Genomic DNA, 17,078 nt, shown 5'->3' on the forward strand with positions numbered 1-17,078 from the left:
GTGTAAAAAAGGAGTGGGTTTTCAATCACATGTTCATGTACCCCATTTTAATTAACTTGATTGACCATTCAACTAGATGGCCCTTACTCCTAGAAGCTAAAACATACGAAGAATGATTGCAGGAATTGGGTTTGTCTAGTCCAGTGAAAAGAAGGACCGGGATGACATGATAGCATTTTCCAATACTTGAAGGGCTGCCACAAGGAAAAGGAGGCCGACTTATTTACTATAGCACCTGAAGGCAGGACAAGAAACAAGAAACAATGGATGGAAACTTGCCAAGGAGAGAAGGAACCTAGAACTAAGGAGAAAATTCCTATCAGTGAGAACAACTAACCAGTGGAACAAATTGCCTTTGGAAGTTGTGGATGCCCCATCAGAGAAAAGACTGGACAACCATTTACCAGAAATAGTTTAGGTCTCCTGTGAGAGCAAGAGGTTGGACTAGATGACCTCCAAGTTCCCTTCCAACTCTGTTACTGTTCCACTCACAGCCTCTGAATCTTTAGTCAACCCCAATATATAAATTCAGCAATCCCTAAGCAAATGTCACTGAAACATGACAGGAAAGCTCACTATAGTTGTAGGTTTGATACAAAATGGGCACGTGTGCATCACCCTGTAAAACGAGACAGTGTTTCCTTTTTCCCTGTTCTTTTTGATTTGGTTTTGTTCCATACAGTGCTTGTCTCAAAGTGGCAGGAAACTGCGTTGCCTCTTTTTTACACAGTGCATTTTAGGAGAACAACAAGCGAGGAGCTTCAGTTCATCCACTTCTACATTTTGACCATTCACGTCATATGAGGAAACTGTCGTGCTGATTCTGCTTCTGTTTTTCCAGAATCCATTCTTCTGGAATAAAGCTGTGGCTGGTGACTTTGTGTTGCTCTCTGTAATTGTAAAGAAAGCATTTGTGATAACAAGCTGTCAAAGATATCCATCTTGGCCTTCAGATGAACATCAAATTATGCACGCCATTTCCCACAAGATACATTTTGGTGAAATCCAAACATTCAAAATCCCATAACAGAAATTCCATTCAAATTAATAACCCTGCACATACAACAAGTGAAGCAAATTAGAAATCCAAGCTGGATCAATTTGCCTATCACCTAGTTACTCCACATGCATTCTGCCTGAGGCACATTAGGTTGTTACTGACTGATGTTGCTGTTTGGAAAACAAAATGAACCCAGAATGATATAATGTTTAGTATTTAAATGAATCATTTATTTGGATCGTTATTATGTTATTTTGAACTGAAATTATGTATTTAGAGTGTTTATAAGGGAATGATGGCATATTTTTGTTTTGCAAACTGTCGAGCACTACTTTTACTATTGCTATTAGTATTAACAATAATGTTATCTCGGTGGTGCCATTTTATCTAGGTTGCTCTTAAGAAATGCCCTTCCACATTGATCTTCAGCAGGCAAACAATTGTAGTTGGGAGTAAATAGAGAGAAAGCCTCCTCCTCCTTCTGGCTAAGAGAAAGTGACTGGCCTAAAATTCAGCAATGTAGATATGTCATGTTTACTAGAATTGTAAATATTGCTCAGAAGGGTACTAAAATCACAATAATAGCATAAGCAAAGTGCTATCCACACCCCTACCTCCAAAGTACTGAGACAAATATGTCTTCCCAATGGTTTGGCATGGACAATGCCAAATCCTAATGGAAGTGTCTTCTATACATAAATCGAAGGCATTGTACAACAGCATTGCTCCATATGATTTGCACAGCCCTAATAAGTATCTAATATTGCTTGGGCTTGAGAGCCAGTTTGTTATAGTGTTTAAAGAAGAGGAGGGGGAGGAGGAGGAGGAGGAGGAGGAGGAGGAGGAGGAGGAGGAGGATTTCTGCCTATTTACTCCCAACTGGAAGTGTTTACCTGCTTTATTTAAAAGAAAAAATAGTTACTTGTGTTGAAGTGCTATTTTTTGTAGACAATAAGCCAACTGGTGGAACTGGGATCTTTAGTTACTTCTACTTACTTCAGATTTACTGCTAATTTACTTCTTGCATTCACCCAGAAGTAAATTCTGGCAGCCAACTTCCATAGGACAGCTGTCAGCTTTACTTTATGGTTATCTTAAGCATGATTGATTTTGCTTTATTTATCAAGGATGCCTTTTGAAATTCTGACTGGGTTCTAATATAGTTTGTCTATTAATCTAAGAGAAAGCATGAAATTTAATATTTTCACCATGACAAACCCATGAAATTTATCAGCCTAGCCTGAGCTCTGTTAGGAGCACAATTTGTAATCTACTGCTGTTTAGAGTAAAAGAAGTTTAAGTAAATGAATAAACATGCAGAATATTCCTCCCTATGGTCATATTATTAATTACTTTTGTAGAATATAAAGTTTACATTATGCTCAAAGCCATCACAGAGTGTTCTGTCTGTCTTTGTTATATTGATTTATGAAATTAAAGTTCAACAGAATACTAACTGAGCAACAAACTGTGGTTATAAATGCAGGATTTAGCAGGAGAGGGAACCTGGTAATTTACAATCACCTGCTGGCCATACAGATTGCTTTTACACCACCTGCAATGTTATACAATTGGTAATATTTAATATGATAAATGCTCATTCATAATCTGTCTATTTAGCTTATTAAGTCTTGTTAAAATAATTTCAGTAATTTACCTAAATAACTTCTAAACAACGTGTTGGATTCAATCTATGTAGACAGCTAATGCTAAGGTTCCACTGAAATCTTTGTAATATGAAAATTAACTGCATTGATTTCAACTAACCTGCAATTCTTATTCATGTCAAATAAGGCATAAGTCTCATTCATTTATTCTTAGGTGACAGTACAAGCCAGGGGATCTAGGGTCACAGAATAATGCCTGTAACACCTACAATAATGCCTATTTATTATTTAGACAAATACTGTATATTGTGTTATTAAGCCTCCAAATTAGTCTAACAAACGAAACTTACAAAAGAGATGTCAGGAAGTTAGCAACTGGACTACTTTTCTTTTTGGTTTTAAACATTTCGCTGCTTATCCAAGTAGCTTCAGTCCAAAGATACAAAGGAGATGGACTTAATCAATGTTGCAAATATATTATTATAGTTGCAGCATTGGTTAATATGCTGCAAATATATTTATATTCTTCTTCTATCTTTCCTCAACTATATTATCAAAACCCTTGAACTGAAATGGCTGGCCTCTAAAACGGCTACCAATTCTGCTATTTCCATCCTGTTTTACCAAAAAATAGAAGAGCTGCATGCCTTTAATTATATTCCATTCTAATTATTTAAACCTTTTAGATATGAAATCATTGAATCCCACTTTCTTACTGTAAGCTTACTTAGTTACTAAGCCAATCCACAAAAGCAATTAAAGTGGAATTTAGCAAAAGTTAATGTTCATAATGGCAAACCATTCTAAGAAGATAATTTTGAGAGCAATGAAATAGTACGTCTTCTCTTTCTTATTTTTTTCGCACGCTTATCTGAGATGGAAACAAGATAATTTTGTACCATTTTAAGACAGTGTCTTAAGAAGTTTATGCCTTTTTTTAAAGAGGAAGACTAGACAAATATCTCCATATTCATAGTTTTGGAGCTAATATTTTTCTGCAAGGAATATTGAAAGTAAAAAATGGGCAATGAATGATGAGCTAGACAACAGATCGACAACAAATTGATTGAGATCACTTAGAAGCAACCAAAAATACTTGTTAAATGCTAAATTATATGAAATTGTGTGAGATATGAAATTACATGTTAGGAAAAAAGACAGACAACCTCACATCAGTGGAATGGAGAAAAAGTGATGCTGGTTTGTTATTGAATATCTGACGAAGTTTCATAAGAAACCTTTTGGATCTTACAAGACTTTCAGTTAAAAATGTTAGTATCAGGTCCTCTTGTCTGATGATCTCATTACTTATTAATCATCTTCCCAGGACAACTTCATTTCTCTCAAATACTCTCTAAAATATTAATCACAACAGGATGTTTTTAGCATTGATTATTTCTATAAAGATCTTATACAAATAAATAAGAAATGGTTTACTTATGTGATAACAAAATCTTGTCTGTGGAATTGTGCATCTGGATGGATACTTACTGAATGTTAAAGGTAAAGGTAAAGGTTCCCCTCGCACATATGTGCTAGTCATTCCCGACTCTAGGGGGCGGTGCTCATCTCCATTTCAAAGCCGAAGAGCCAGCGCTGTCCGAAGATGTCTCCGTGGTCATGTGGCTGGCATGACTAAATGCCAAAGGCACACGGAACGCTGTTATCTTCCCACCAAAGGTGGTCTCTATTTTTCTACTTGCATTTTTTACTGCTAGGTTGGCAGAAGCTGGAACAAGTAATGGGAGCTCACCCCCTTACACAGCACTAGGGATTCGAACCGCTGAACTGCCAACCTTTCAATCGACAAGCTCAGCATCTTAGCCACTGAGCCACCACGTCCCTTACTGAATGTTAGGACCAGGTAAAATATTATGAAGGAACAATGATGGTGATGTACGTCAACAACCACATATCTTGTTCTCATAATCTTTTGAAAAAGAGTGCTGACGTGTAATTTAATCTACTCTAGTGATAAGATCAAGAAATATAACGTACTGGGGAAAGAATGGAGAAGTAGGCTGCTAATCAACAAATGCTTAACTACATGGTAATGCTGAGCTTCAGGGCAAAGGACTACAACATAAAATGCTCCATTTCTTGGGGGAGGGGAATGAAATTGGGACCAGGTTAGAAGAGCTCAGCTGGCGCTACAAAGGAGCCCACAGAAGCCCTGGTTTGTCACACATGGTTATTCTTGGGTATTTGGGATCAATGGCCTCTGGTTCTTCCCTTGTTAAATGAAACTTGCTGATTGTCTGTCTCTTATTTTTGAAATCCTCATGAGACCACTGCTGTATCTGCTCCTTTATGATACCTTAGTTGCAACATTTATCTCTAGGACAGAGTTTTATCTCCTTGATATTTAGATAATGCCAAGTTAGCTCATTAGTTAGTTAGTAGATAATTAGACAGTTGTCCTATGAAGGAACAGTGCAACCTTTCCTTTACTGCAGGACCAGCAAATAATACCTACCTTCTCTCATTCATTGGCTGTTGCTTGAAAAGCAGGTAGAATTACATTTGCCAAAACTGAGAATGTCAGCTATAGAGCCTGTGCCTTCTTTTAAACATCACTGTTTGTTTTATTTCCCCTCTTTTCTTGCAGCCATTTGTCCTCTTTCTAAAACAAAGCTTTTATCCAAGAGGCCATATAGAATAGAATAGAATAGAATAGAATAGAATAGAATAGAATAGAATAGAATAGAATAGAATAGAATAGAACAGAACAGAACAGAACAGAACAGAACAGAACAGAACAGAACAGAATAGAATAGAATAGAATTCTTTATTGGCCAAGTGTGATTGGACACACAAGGAATTTGTCTTGGTGCATACACTCTCGGTGTACATAAAAGAAAAGATACATTCGTCAAGAATCATAAAGTACAACACTTAATGATAGTCATAGGGAAACAGTCAATATAAATCTTAAGGATACCAGCAACAAGGTTACAGTCACAAGTGGGAAGAGATGGGTGATAGGAATATGAGAAGATTAATAGAAATGCAGACTTAGTGAATAGTTTGACAGTATTGAGGGAATTATTTGTTTAGCAGAGTGATGGCATTCGGGAAAAAATGTTCTTGTGTCTAGTTGTTCTGGTGTGCAGTGCTCTATAGCATCATTTTGAGGGTAGGAGTTGAAACAGTTTATGTCTAGGATGCAAGGGGTCTGTAAATATTTTCATAGCCCTCTTTTTGACTCGTGCAGTATACAGGTCCTCAATGGAAGGCAGGTTGGTAGTAATTGTTTATAATGGTAACTCTTGCTAGATCCCATTCTAATCGCTTTGAAGTCCTCCATTTCTGTACGTTGCTTCCTATCTCCATTAAACATAAGATTGTATCCTGGTTCATATGGGTTTTTTTCCCCCCCTGAAATGAATGCTATCATCTTCAGCCTCATCAACTTCAGCAAATGATCACATCTCGCCAAATGTCTCATTATTCTCTCTCTACTATATTTTTCTGGCACATTTAATCAGAAGTGCTAATTTGCAAAAAAAAATAAAAAATAAAACACTACCAGTAATGCCCTCATCAAATATAAGTTGCAGAGGAGAAACTGTTGCCAGTCAGCTTGACCTGCCAATAGACATCTTTTCAATTCATTATTTTAACAAGCTGTTTTCCTGCTAATTGGCATCTGCATACCTTCTGTTGCTAATGTGACATCAAAATGCCTTTTTAGTGTGCAGATATTTAAATGAGATTCTGTGCAGGACCCTTCTCAAGAGGGATGGTTTGGGTGCTCCAGATTTTTTTGGGGGGAGAAGGGAGAGCTCCATACTTGATTAAATGACTTTTACGCTTATCAATCTTTTATGATCCTAAGACATATACAAATTCACAGTTGTAAATTTATACAATCTGCTTAATCCTAGCAGATTGTCCTTTAGCTGTACTCTGAATACTGCTTGTTTTCCATATTGCACTTTGAAACAAATGGGCAGGGAGAGGGCCTGCTTCTTTTAAACATATTATAAAGATCAAGAAGGATTCAAAGTAACAGTAACAGAGTTGGAAGGGACTTTGGAAGTCATCTAGTCCAACCTCCTGCTCACACAGGAGACCTGTACTAGGGATTCAAACCGCCAACCTTTCTGATCGACAAACTCAGTGTCTTAGCCACTGAGCCACCTAGTCAGGCAGGATATATGTCACAATCTACAGTGGTGTTTAAAAGTTTGTGAACCTTTTAGAATGTTCAATATTTCTGCATGAATGTGGTCTAAAGTGTGATCTGTTCTGCACAGGAGCCTAAAACTAGATAAAGGTTGCCCCATCGATCAAATGAGTCAAAAGCAATATACTTGTTCATTTATTTATTTATTGAAGAAAATTATCCATATTTGCATGTTGCAAAAAATATATGAACTTCAAGGATTATCAGTTCATTTGAAAGGAAAATTAGAATTAGGTATTTAGGTCAAAGGGATGCTAATCATGTGTGAGTGTGGGAGATCTAGCTTTATTTTAAAGAACAGAATTTGGGATATTCACCATCAAGGTTTTATCTTCATAGTACTGATATGTGGAAATGTATCATGGTTTAAAAGAAGAGATTTCTGAGCATCTCCAAAAAACAGTTGTTGATGTGTATCAGGCTGGAAAAAACTACAAAAGTATTTCCAGAGTTTGGACTCTGCCAGGGTACTGTCAGTCAAACAATATGATGAATGCAGGCAATTCAGTACCATTGTTATCCTCTTTAGGAGCAGTTGACCAACCAAGATCAAGAGCTTGTAATTCTCCAGGAGATGTCAAGAAACACAAAGTAATGTTGGAAGAACTGAAGACCACTCTTGCATTACAAATCTTGATGTTCATGAGACCAGTAAACAACAATGAAGTTCATGGCAGCATTGCAAAGAGAAAGCCATTACTCTCCCACAAAACAAGGCTCTTGCTGGTCTACAGTTTGCAAAAGACCATGCAGATAAGCCAGAAAGCTATTGGAAGAATGTGCTGGGAACAGATGAGATCAAAAGAGAACATTTTGGCTTGAAAGAGAAGCCTTATGTTTGGCAAAAGGCAAACACTGCATTCCAGCATAAGGATCCTATTCCATCAGTGAAACATGGTGGTGGCAGTATTATGATTTGGGCTGCTTCTCTGTCTCTTGATCAGGACAGCTTGCCAGCATTGATGGAACCATAAATTCAGAATTCTGCCAGAAAATTCTATAGGAAACTGACAGGTATTTTAAGCTGAAGAGAAAGAGGGCCGTGAAGAAAGACTATGGCCAAAACACACCTCGGATGATTAAAGAATGGTTAAAGCAGAAGAAAATTGATATTTTGTTGAGTTGTAGTTTACTGCTCACCATGAGGGCAATGAACTACTGAAAGCAAAGGTTCACATATTTTGCCCCACACAAATGTATAGCTTTGGATAATTTTCTTCAATAAATACAAGAATAAATATTTACTCATTAAACTTATGTGCTTAATTGTGTCCTCCTTATCTAGTTTTATGATTTTTGTGGTGAACACTTCATATTTTAGGTCATCACGGTATAATTATTTCACTTCTGTGATGCAAGAAGTGTCTCTAAGAGTCAACTTTCAACTTCTAGGTTAGATGATTCCGAAAGTGTTGGAGCTTTTGCTAATATGCACAATGATCCAATCTTGATGCAGAATTCAGATTAGCCAAGAATGGTGGATTGATTGATTATGTGCCATCAAGTTACTATTGTCTCTTGGCAACACATAGATTCTTTCAATAATGATCTCTCTCTCTAACCTGGTCTTCCAACAATGGACCCATCAACATTATAGCTGAGTCCATTCAGCTTTCTGCTACTTACCTTCTTCTTCTTCTTCTTCTTCTTTGCATTTTTCCCAGCATTAGAACCTTCTACAGAGAACTAGCTCTTCACATCCAGAGTAGCCAAATTTGAGCTTGATCATTTGTGCCTCAACTGAGAATCTGAGTGGAACAGGGAAGAGTATATATATTATTGTAACATTTTTTTAAAAAATTACTTTTTTTTTTTTTTGCAATTTCTGTATATAAAGTAGTTGGATAGCATAAATCATGGTCTTTAGTGCCATGTACTTGTGAATTACAGGGCCTCATAAGTGCCCAATTAGTTGTCAGAAGTTTTCAGAGTTCACCTATGCACCAAAATAACAGTTCTTAATAATATTACAGCCAACAAACGCTTGGCTGATTTATCAGGTGATCTCTGACATTATCATCATTCTTAGAACTTTGGGGGGGGAGAGGGAGGTGGTTGCTTAGCAACTTGAGAATCTTTTATCATGCATGATGAGTAATTTTTGTGCCTTGATTCCTATTTCTAGCTGCTGTCCTAGTTGGTACTGTGCCATCACCTAAGTAAGAGAGCAATAGATATTTAATGATGATTAATGAAGTTGAGTGGCTACAAAGTAACCGTATAGGTTACTTCTAGAATTTAAAGGGGGAACCTGGAATTAACTGTTAAATACATTTTCCGGTAAGATCTGTCATTTTTTTTTTTTTTTACTTCATGGATTTGCTCTGAAAGAAAATGAAGGGAGCAATGCGGTGAAAAAATAAGATGACTACAAATAAATAATGTTACTGTCTGAACCTTTTAATAAAAATTGAACTTCAAAGCTGAATGCCAGATCAGTCAGCAATAGGGCTGCTCTCATTCATGACTTGAGTATTGATGAGAAGGCTGACCTGGGATGTGTTAATGAGATGTGGCTGAGACAGGAGGTGGGGAATTCCTCTCTTTGAGATATGCCCAATGGGGTTCTACCGTATATGTGGTACCAGCTGAGACCGCATGGTAGGAATAGTGAAGTGGCAGTGGTCATCCAAGATTCTTGGGAGACATCTAGGGCTCTGCTCCTCAGATATCCAGCTATGAGACCTGCTTTGTGAATTTAGCCTCTTTGAGGGATCTCTTGGGACGGTTGCTATTATACCAGCCTCCCTGCTGTGTAGTGACTTCCCTGCCTAAGCTTCTTGATTTATGGCAGGGTTGGCAGTGGAGTTTCCCTAATCCGGATTGAGTAGCATTGTGCTGTGCTGGTTCTCCTCCATCTTCCAGAGTTGGTTCCAGTTTGTTTGAATCCGGGGGAGGGGGGGATCAAATGTTCTCTGCTTTGTGGGATGCCACAGGGGTCAGTTCCCTCTCCCCTCTTATTTAAGGATAATTAGAACTGCAGAAAAAACTATTACTACCAACCTGCCTTCCATTGAGGACCTGTATACTGCACAAGTCAAAAAGAGGGCTGTGAAAATATTTACAGACCCCTCACATCCTGGACATTAATTGTTTCAACTCCTACTCTCAAAATGACACTATAGAGCACTTGAACACCAAAATAACTAGACACAAGAACATTTTTTCCCCGAATGCCATCACTCTGCTAAACAAAAAAATTCCCTCAACACTGTCAAACTATTCACTAAGTCTGCATTACTATTACTATTAGTCTTCTCATCATTCCTATCACTCATCTCCTCCCATTTATGACTGCATGACTGTAACTTTGTTGCTTGTATCCTTATGATTGGTATTGATATTGATTGTTTCCTAGTATGATTTGATTGCTTGTTTGTACCCTATGACTATCATTAAGTATTGTACCTATGATTCTTGCTGAATGTATCTTGTCTTTTTATGTACACTGAGAGCATATGCACCAAAGACAAATTCCTTGTGTGTCCAATCACACTTGGCCAATAAAGAATTCAATTCAATTCAATTCAATTCAATTCAATTCAATTCAATTCAATTCAATTCAATTCAATTCAATTCAATTCTACTCTACTCTACTCTACCCTACCCTACCCTACCCTACCCTACCCTACCCTACCCTACCCTACTCTACCCTATTCAGGTGAGCCAACCCAACAGTTTAGAGAAAATTATCATCAATATGCTGATGACACCCAGCTTTATGTTTCCACCCTAAACTGTCTGAGTGTTGTGTAGACATCCTTTCCCAATGCCAGAAAGTTTTAGGAAACCCGTTGAGGTGCAAGGGTTTTCAATTCAACCCAAGCAAGTTTGAGTAGCTTGGGTTTTTTGGCGATATGTTTTTCCTGCATTTTGTCTGAATGGGGTGACACTGCCTCAGATGGATCTGGCGTGCAATGGGGATCCTCTTGGACTTATGCTGAAAGAGCACGTGGTGTCTGTGGCTAAGAAAACCTGTGCACAGCTTTGGGTTGTATGTCAGTTATGCCCATTCCTGGACTGGGAGGCTCCACTCACTGTCACTCATGGCTTTGTGACTTCCAATCTGGCTTACTGCTATCTGCTCTACATGGGGCTCCTCATGAAGAGTATTTGAAAGCTTCAATGGGTGCAGAATGCAGCTGCCATTAATCTGCCATATCCATTAATTGGTACACATATCACCACTGCTTCATGAGCTGCATTGATTGCCAGTGTGTTTCTGGGTGCAATTCTAGTTGTCACCTTTAAAACACTTCAGACTGGATTACCTAAAAGACAATCTTATCCCAGTTTTTTCTATCCATGGAATCCGGTTTAGCAGAATGGGCATATTCTGGGTCCCATCAGCCAAGGAATGTGGGAGCAGGAACCAGGAGGCATGCCTTCCCTGCCATAGTGCCTGTTCTCTGATGCATTCTTCCTCCAGAGATTAAAATGGCTCCAACCCATTTGGCCTTTTGGAAGGCTTGAAGACCTCATTATGTGCCTGATATATGGTAGGGCTGTAATGTGCAATAGATGATCCTAAGCATTATTTTCCTAACATGCAAAATTAAGGATATTTGCAATAGTTAGCACACTCTGTTGAGCCTCCTTTCTCTGGTATTGTTATGTAGACTGATCTCTTCCAATTTATTTGCTTCTGTGTCATCAATCATACACATCTGATTTAGTCTGTTAAAATTTTACAGATCTCTCTCTCTTTCTCTTCCTCCCTCCCTCTCTCCCTCCCTCTCCCTCTCCTTCTCCATCCCTCCTCTCTCTCTCTCTGTCTCTCTCCCTCTTCCCCCCTCTCTTTCTCATCATATTACTGATGATAAGCCATCAATTGTGTAACCTTCTGTCTTGGTAATGGCTAAAATGCCAAAATCTAATTTTTATCTAATTTCATATTCTGATACAAGAAGTACTTGTATCTTCTAATGTAACCTGGATGTAACTCCCTTTACTGTACAGTATTTAAATATACTCTTTCCACCTTTCTTTGATTTTCATTGAATCCCTTGCTGTGTGTCCATTGAGGTCCTTTGGCATACCAATCAGAAGTTGAAGTATTCTTCTGAGTTCAGAGACCTTTTAGATGATTTTCTTTGTTTCAACATGTTTCCATCTTCAGTGCCTTGATGTATGTAGTGGTAATACTGCTTCTTGCCTCCTTTGACAGCTTCCGAAACTTTTTGTAAAGTTCCTTCTTTGGATCTTTGCCTTTCTTAGCTTTGGTTTCCCTTCAGTTTGGGGAAATTTGTTTATTCTGACAGTTTTTCTTCTGCTTTCTTTTGCTTTTGATGATCTCCTTGTAAATATGTTCAAGGTCATATTGTGGAGAAGGACTTGGCTTTGTTCTTTGAGTTGAAACTTATACATAAACAGTTTGTGATCTGTTCCATGGTTAACCTATGTTGGTCTGTTATCACTATACTTTTCCACCTACTTTTACCAATAATTTAATCAATTTGATTTCTGTGTAGTCCATCTGTTGGTATCATTTTGGTTGTTCAAAAACTGTTTTAACAATGAACAAATCATTGGATTGACAGAAACTGATAAGTCATTATCCTTTTCATTTCTGTTTCCTAGACCATACAGCCACATTTTTCTCCTTCCAAATTTGGAATTCTGGTCTCCAATCACAAGTAGCACATTTTGCTTGCATAGTCCAATGATTTCAGATTGAACTTGACCATAAAATTAATGAATCTCCTCCTCTTCTGCACTAGCAATTGGAGCATACATTTGGGCATCAATCATATTAAAAAGTTGTCCATGCAATCTAATATTATTTGTTTGTTGACAGCATTGTACTCAGGCACTGTCCTTTTTAAATCATTGCTGAGTAGTAAACAATATCATCTTCTTGATTGAAAGTGTCCAATTCCTTTTCAATTTGCTGATGCCTAAATGACAATGTCTACTTCATTCACTTTGTCTTTCATTCTATTGAGCTTTCCATGTTCATGTTTCTAATGTTGCACATTCTCACTGGAATTCTGTCTTTATAGCTTTGGATTTTCTTTTCCATGCAAGGCGAGATAAACAACTACACCCAAAGGTTTTAATCTAGCTATGTCATTGATACCTTTAGTGATCCTCACGTCTTCCTCTGAAGTCTGTTAAGTGCCATCTGACCTTAGCTGCCCATCATCTGCTACTAGTTTACCACTGTCTTCTCCCCCACAATAGGAAATGATGACTGTGCCATTGTCACTTACATGATCCTACTTCTGGCATCTTTCTATATCACTGCTGCTAATATAGGTGCCTTAGGTGGGCAGCTGGGATTTAGAGTATTACTCTCATTTATACTGCAAATTGGATGTCATCATGTTTTGGTGGAAATCCCTCCCTTCCTCCTTCCCCACCTCCCTTCCTTCCTTTTCACATTTCTGAACCACCCATCTCCCTCAAAGAGAGCACCATTTCCCTGATGAAGGCATTTTCCTTCAAAAGGCCTGCTTTTATTAGACCTGCTTTCCAATAAAATATGTGCACAATGCATTTCTTTCTTTTCAATCCTTTTTTTTTTTTTGTGGCAGTATCAATGAAGACAACAATAAAACTCAACTCAATCCCTATGCATCCATAAAACTGTAATTAAGAACAAAGCCAAAGAATGCTAGGACTATGTCTCCCCCACAAGCTAGATAAATTAATAGTTCATGAGAAAGTAAATGTCTTGAGGTGACAGTTGAACCTCGACAGAGGACAGAATAGAAAACAAATATTTGAAAATTAAAGCATAAAAATGCATAATTGCTCCATCATTCTTTCTTTCGTCTAGATTGTACTTTGATCTTCAACATTTTTTCTCCCCTCTCTCCTTTATTCCTCTTTCTCATTTTTCCTATTCTGCAACCATTCATACCACCTACACCACACTTTGTAATATTCTGTATCCTCTTTCTTCTTGATTTCTTTTGTTAATTTGTCCATCTCTGCACACTCTAAGATTTTCCTAATGATGGAAAATAAATTGTTGGATAAGATAAAGTTAAAATGTGTCTGAATAGATGTAAATAGTAAGAAAGGATCACTTCGAAGTAGCTGTAGGGAAAAGTGATATGTATATAAATGTTGTGTGTTTGTGTCTTGTTTTAAATGTTTTCAAAACAAAAAACTTTTAAAGCATTAAAAAAAATGCATAATTGCTAAGTACCTTCAGCTGTGCCTGAAAAGTCAAAAGGATATTCAAGTGGAGGTTAGCGCCCCACAAATATTGACATCTTTTCCAAGCATCTTGATTCCCCAAACTCCAATTCTGCTTTTGGAAACTTGCAAAGAGAAGGAGAAATAAGGGCAATGGCCAAGATAGTTCCTACTAAGCAGAATAGTTAAATACTGGAAGTCTGCTTCAGATTCAGCCAAAATTTTACCTTGAGATTATACCTTGAGATTATAACTGAGAATATAGATTCAGTTCCAGTGGTGGGATTCTGCCGGTTCTAGGGGGTTCGGCAGAACCGTTTGTTAAATTGCTGGCTCGCCCCACCCCTCCGCACCACTGGGCGAGGGGTGGGCGAGCCAGCAATTTAACAAACGGTTCGGTGTTTTTTTATAATTTTATTGGCCTCGTAGCTGCCGCGGGGCTTCAAAGAGCCACCCTACAGCTGATCAGTGTTAAAAGAAAAAGAAATGAGTAGACCGACGCCTGCAAATATAAATGGGTAGACCCAGTGGTGGGATTCTACTTTGGTAGAACCGGTTGTTAAGTAGTTAAGCCAGTGGTTGCCAAAGTGGGTGGTACCGCCCCCTGGGGGGCGGTGGGATGCCTTAGGGGGGCGGTAAATGGCAAGAGGGATGCTAGAGGCAAAGGGGGGCAATAGGGGGCTAAGTGGCAAGGAGGGTGCCCCCTCCCCTTTGACCTGTGCCTCGCAGCACTTACCTCCTTGCAAGCAAACAGCAAGAAAAAAACAGCCTCTTTCAGTTTCAGCATAGGTTAATTAGCATGATTAGATTGGCCTCCGACTCTCAATTGATTCACTCTCAGCTGTTTTGCAGGCTCCTTTGCAAGCTCTTGTTTTGCAAGCTCTTTGCTTGCTGCAAAGAGTGCTCGAGCAGATTTTTTTTCCCCCTAGCTAAAAGGAAATGAAAGTAAAGCAGGCTCTGCTGCAACGTGACAAAATGAGGCAGGGAGAGAGATTTCTTTTTCTTTCTCCTCACCAAAAAAGGTAGGTGCAAACAATGGGAAATTTAGGGCAAAATAGGAGAGTTCAAGATTTTAAAAGACAAAAGAAAAAAAGCTCTATTTAACTAGGGAATTGTAATAATTGAGATACTATTAATTGTATATTGTGTTGAAAGCAGAAATGGTTAAGTTGTGGTTTGGAGGAATATATAGGGGAAATTATTTGGTTTATTATTATTGGTAAATATAATTAATTGATTTGTAAGAAATTGGATTGCATGAAAATAATTGGAATATTCATGTTCATATTGATTAATATACAAAAAAGATAGTTATATAACAAATTGATTTATAGTAAAATGTTGAATTTGTATTAAACAACTGTATTACATAATTACATAATTAACCAATGTGAGGATGGATATAAAAATAGATGATAATGGGAAGGGGTATAATATAGAATAGAAGGGAAAAATTGAATTTGATTAAGATTAGAGATGAGGATGAAGGGTAATATTGGTTTTTTAAAAAAATAGATGAGGAATAAATATGGCAAGAAGGAAATATAGAAATTATAAATTTAATTGAAATGACTAAACACTGTTTAAATTTGTGAACCGGCCAAATACTCTGTTCAAAGAAAATACATTGTATGTTTGTATGTGTGTTTCTAATTATTGCTATTTATTCATATTTGTTCTCTTTTATTCTTTAAAGTTTAACAATTCATTCTTTATCTTAATATCTTTATATTTGTTTGGGGTTGGCTTTCTTCCCTTTCATCTTTTTTATTGTACAGCAATCTTTCTCCTCAAACCTACCACCTCTCTCTTTTCTTTCCTTCTTACTTTCTCTTCCCCCCCTCTTCTTCTCCTCCCTACTTCCTCTTCCTTTCTCCTTCTCCTCCTCTCTTCCTCCCTCTCTTATCCTCACTCCTACTCTAATTTCCCTTCCTTCATCCCTCTCTATTGCTGTATCCTTTTATGCATATGGACTACTCAGAGGGCTGAAAAAGTTATTTTTGACTGGTCCTCGCACTTTTGACCAGTCCTCGAACTTACGACTGTCCTAACATTTTATGTTTTTGCCCTATCTTGTCACCATGGTGAAGAGAAGCAGTTGTGAAATGAGTGACATGGTTGTTAAGAATGCTACAATGGGCATAAATGATGACCAGTCATAAATGCGAAGACCGGTCAAAAGTGCAAGAACCTGTCAGAAATCACTTTTTTCAGCCCTCTGGGTAGTCCTTTTGTGCATATGGACTACTCAGAGGGCTGAAAAAGTTATTTTTGATTGGTCCTCGCACTTTTGACCAGTCCTTAAATTTATGACTGTCCTCACATTTTACATTTTTGCTCTAGCTTGTCACTATGATGAAGAGAAATAAGTGACCCAGTTGTTAAGAATGCTGCAACAGGCATAAATGTGAGGATGGTCATAAGTGCGAGGACCGGTCAAAAGTACAAGGACCAGTCAGAAATGACTTTTTTCAGCCCTCTGAGTAGTCCCTATGCAGATAACCACGCCCACCCGGTCACATGATCAGCTAGCCACACCTACCCGGTCACATGACCAGCTAGCCACACCCACCCGGTCACATGACCACCAAGCCACACCCCCAACTAAGCCACGCCCACAGAACCAGTTGTTAAAAAAAATGAATCTCACCACTGTTCAGTCCCAAACTATACGTGCAGACTTTTTGCATGGTACAAATTTCATTCATTCATTCATTCATTCATATGCCACCCATTTGTTATCAAATGGTAGTGAGGCAATTTCTAATTAGAAAAACATTCAATATTTATGCCAAATTCCAGGACAGGTGGAGCAGAGGTGAAATCTACTTACCTTCCTTACCAGTTCGGAAGTGCGTCACATGTGCGCGCAGACCCTCTGTGCATGCACAAAATCTGTGCATGCGCAGAGGGTAAAAAACACATTACTTCTTGGTTAAAACCAGGAAGTTACGACACCCAGGCAGATGGGCGGAGCCTCGCACCACCATAGCTACCTGCCACAATCCCTACCGGATCACCTGATCCGGTCCGAACTGGGAGCATTTCACCCCTGAGGTGGAGGGGGAATATTAGATCCAATAATTGATAAATGTATCTTCAAATCACTGTGATCTTTACTATTGATTGCCCAGCC

The sequence above is a fragment of the Pantherophis guttatus genome, chromosome 1 (genome assembly GCF_059756535.1).
Source record: "Pantherophis guttatus breed Tessera chromosome 1, ASM5975653v1, whole genome shotgun sequence".
Taxonomy (NCBI): Eukaryota; Metazoa; Chordata; class Lepidosauria; order Squamata; family Colubridae; genus Pantherophis; species Pantherophis guttatus.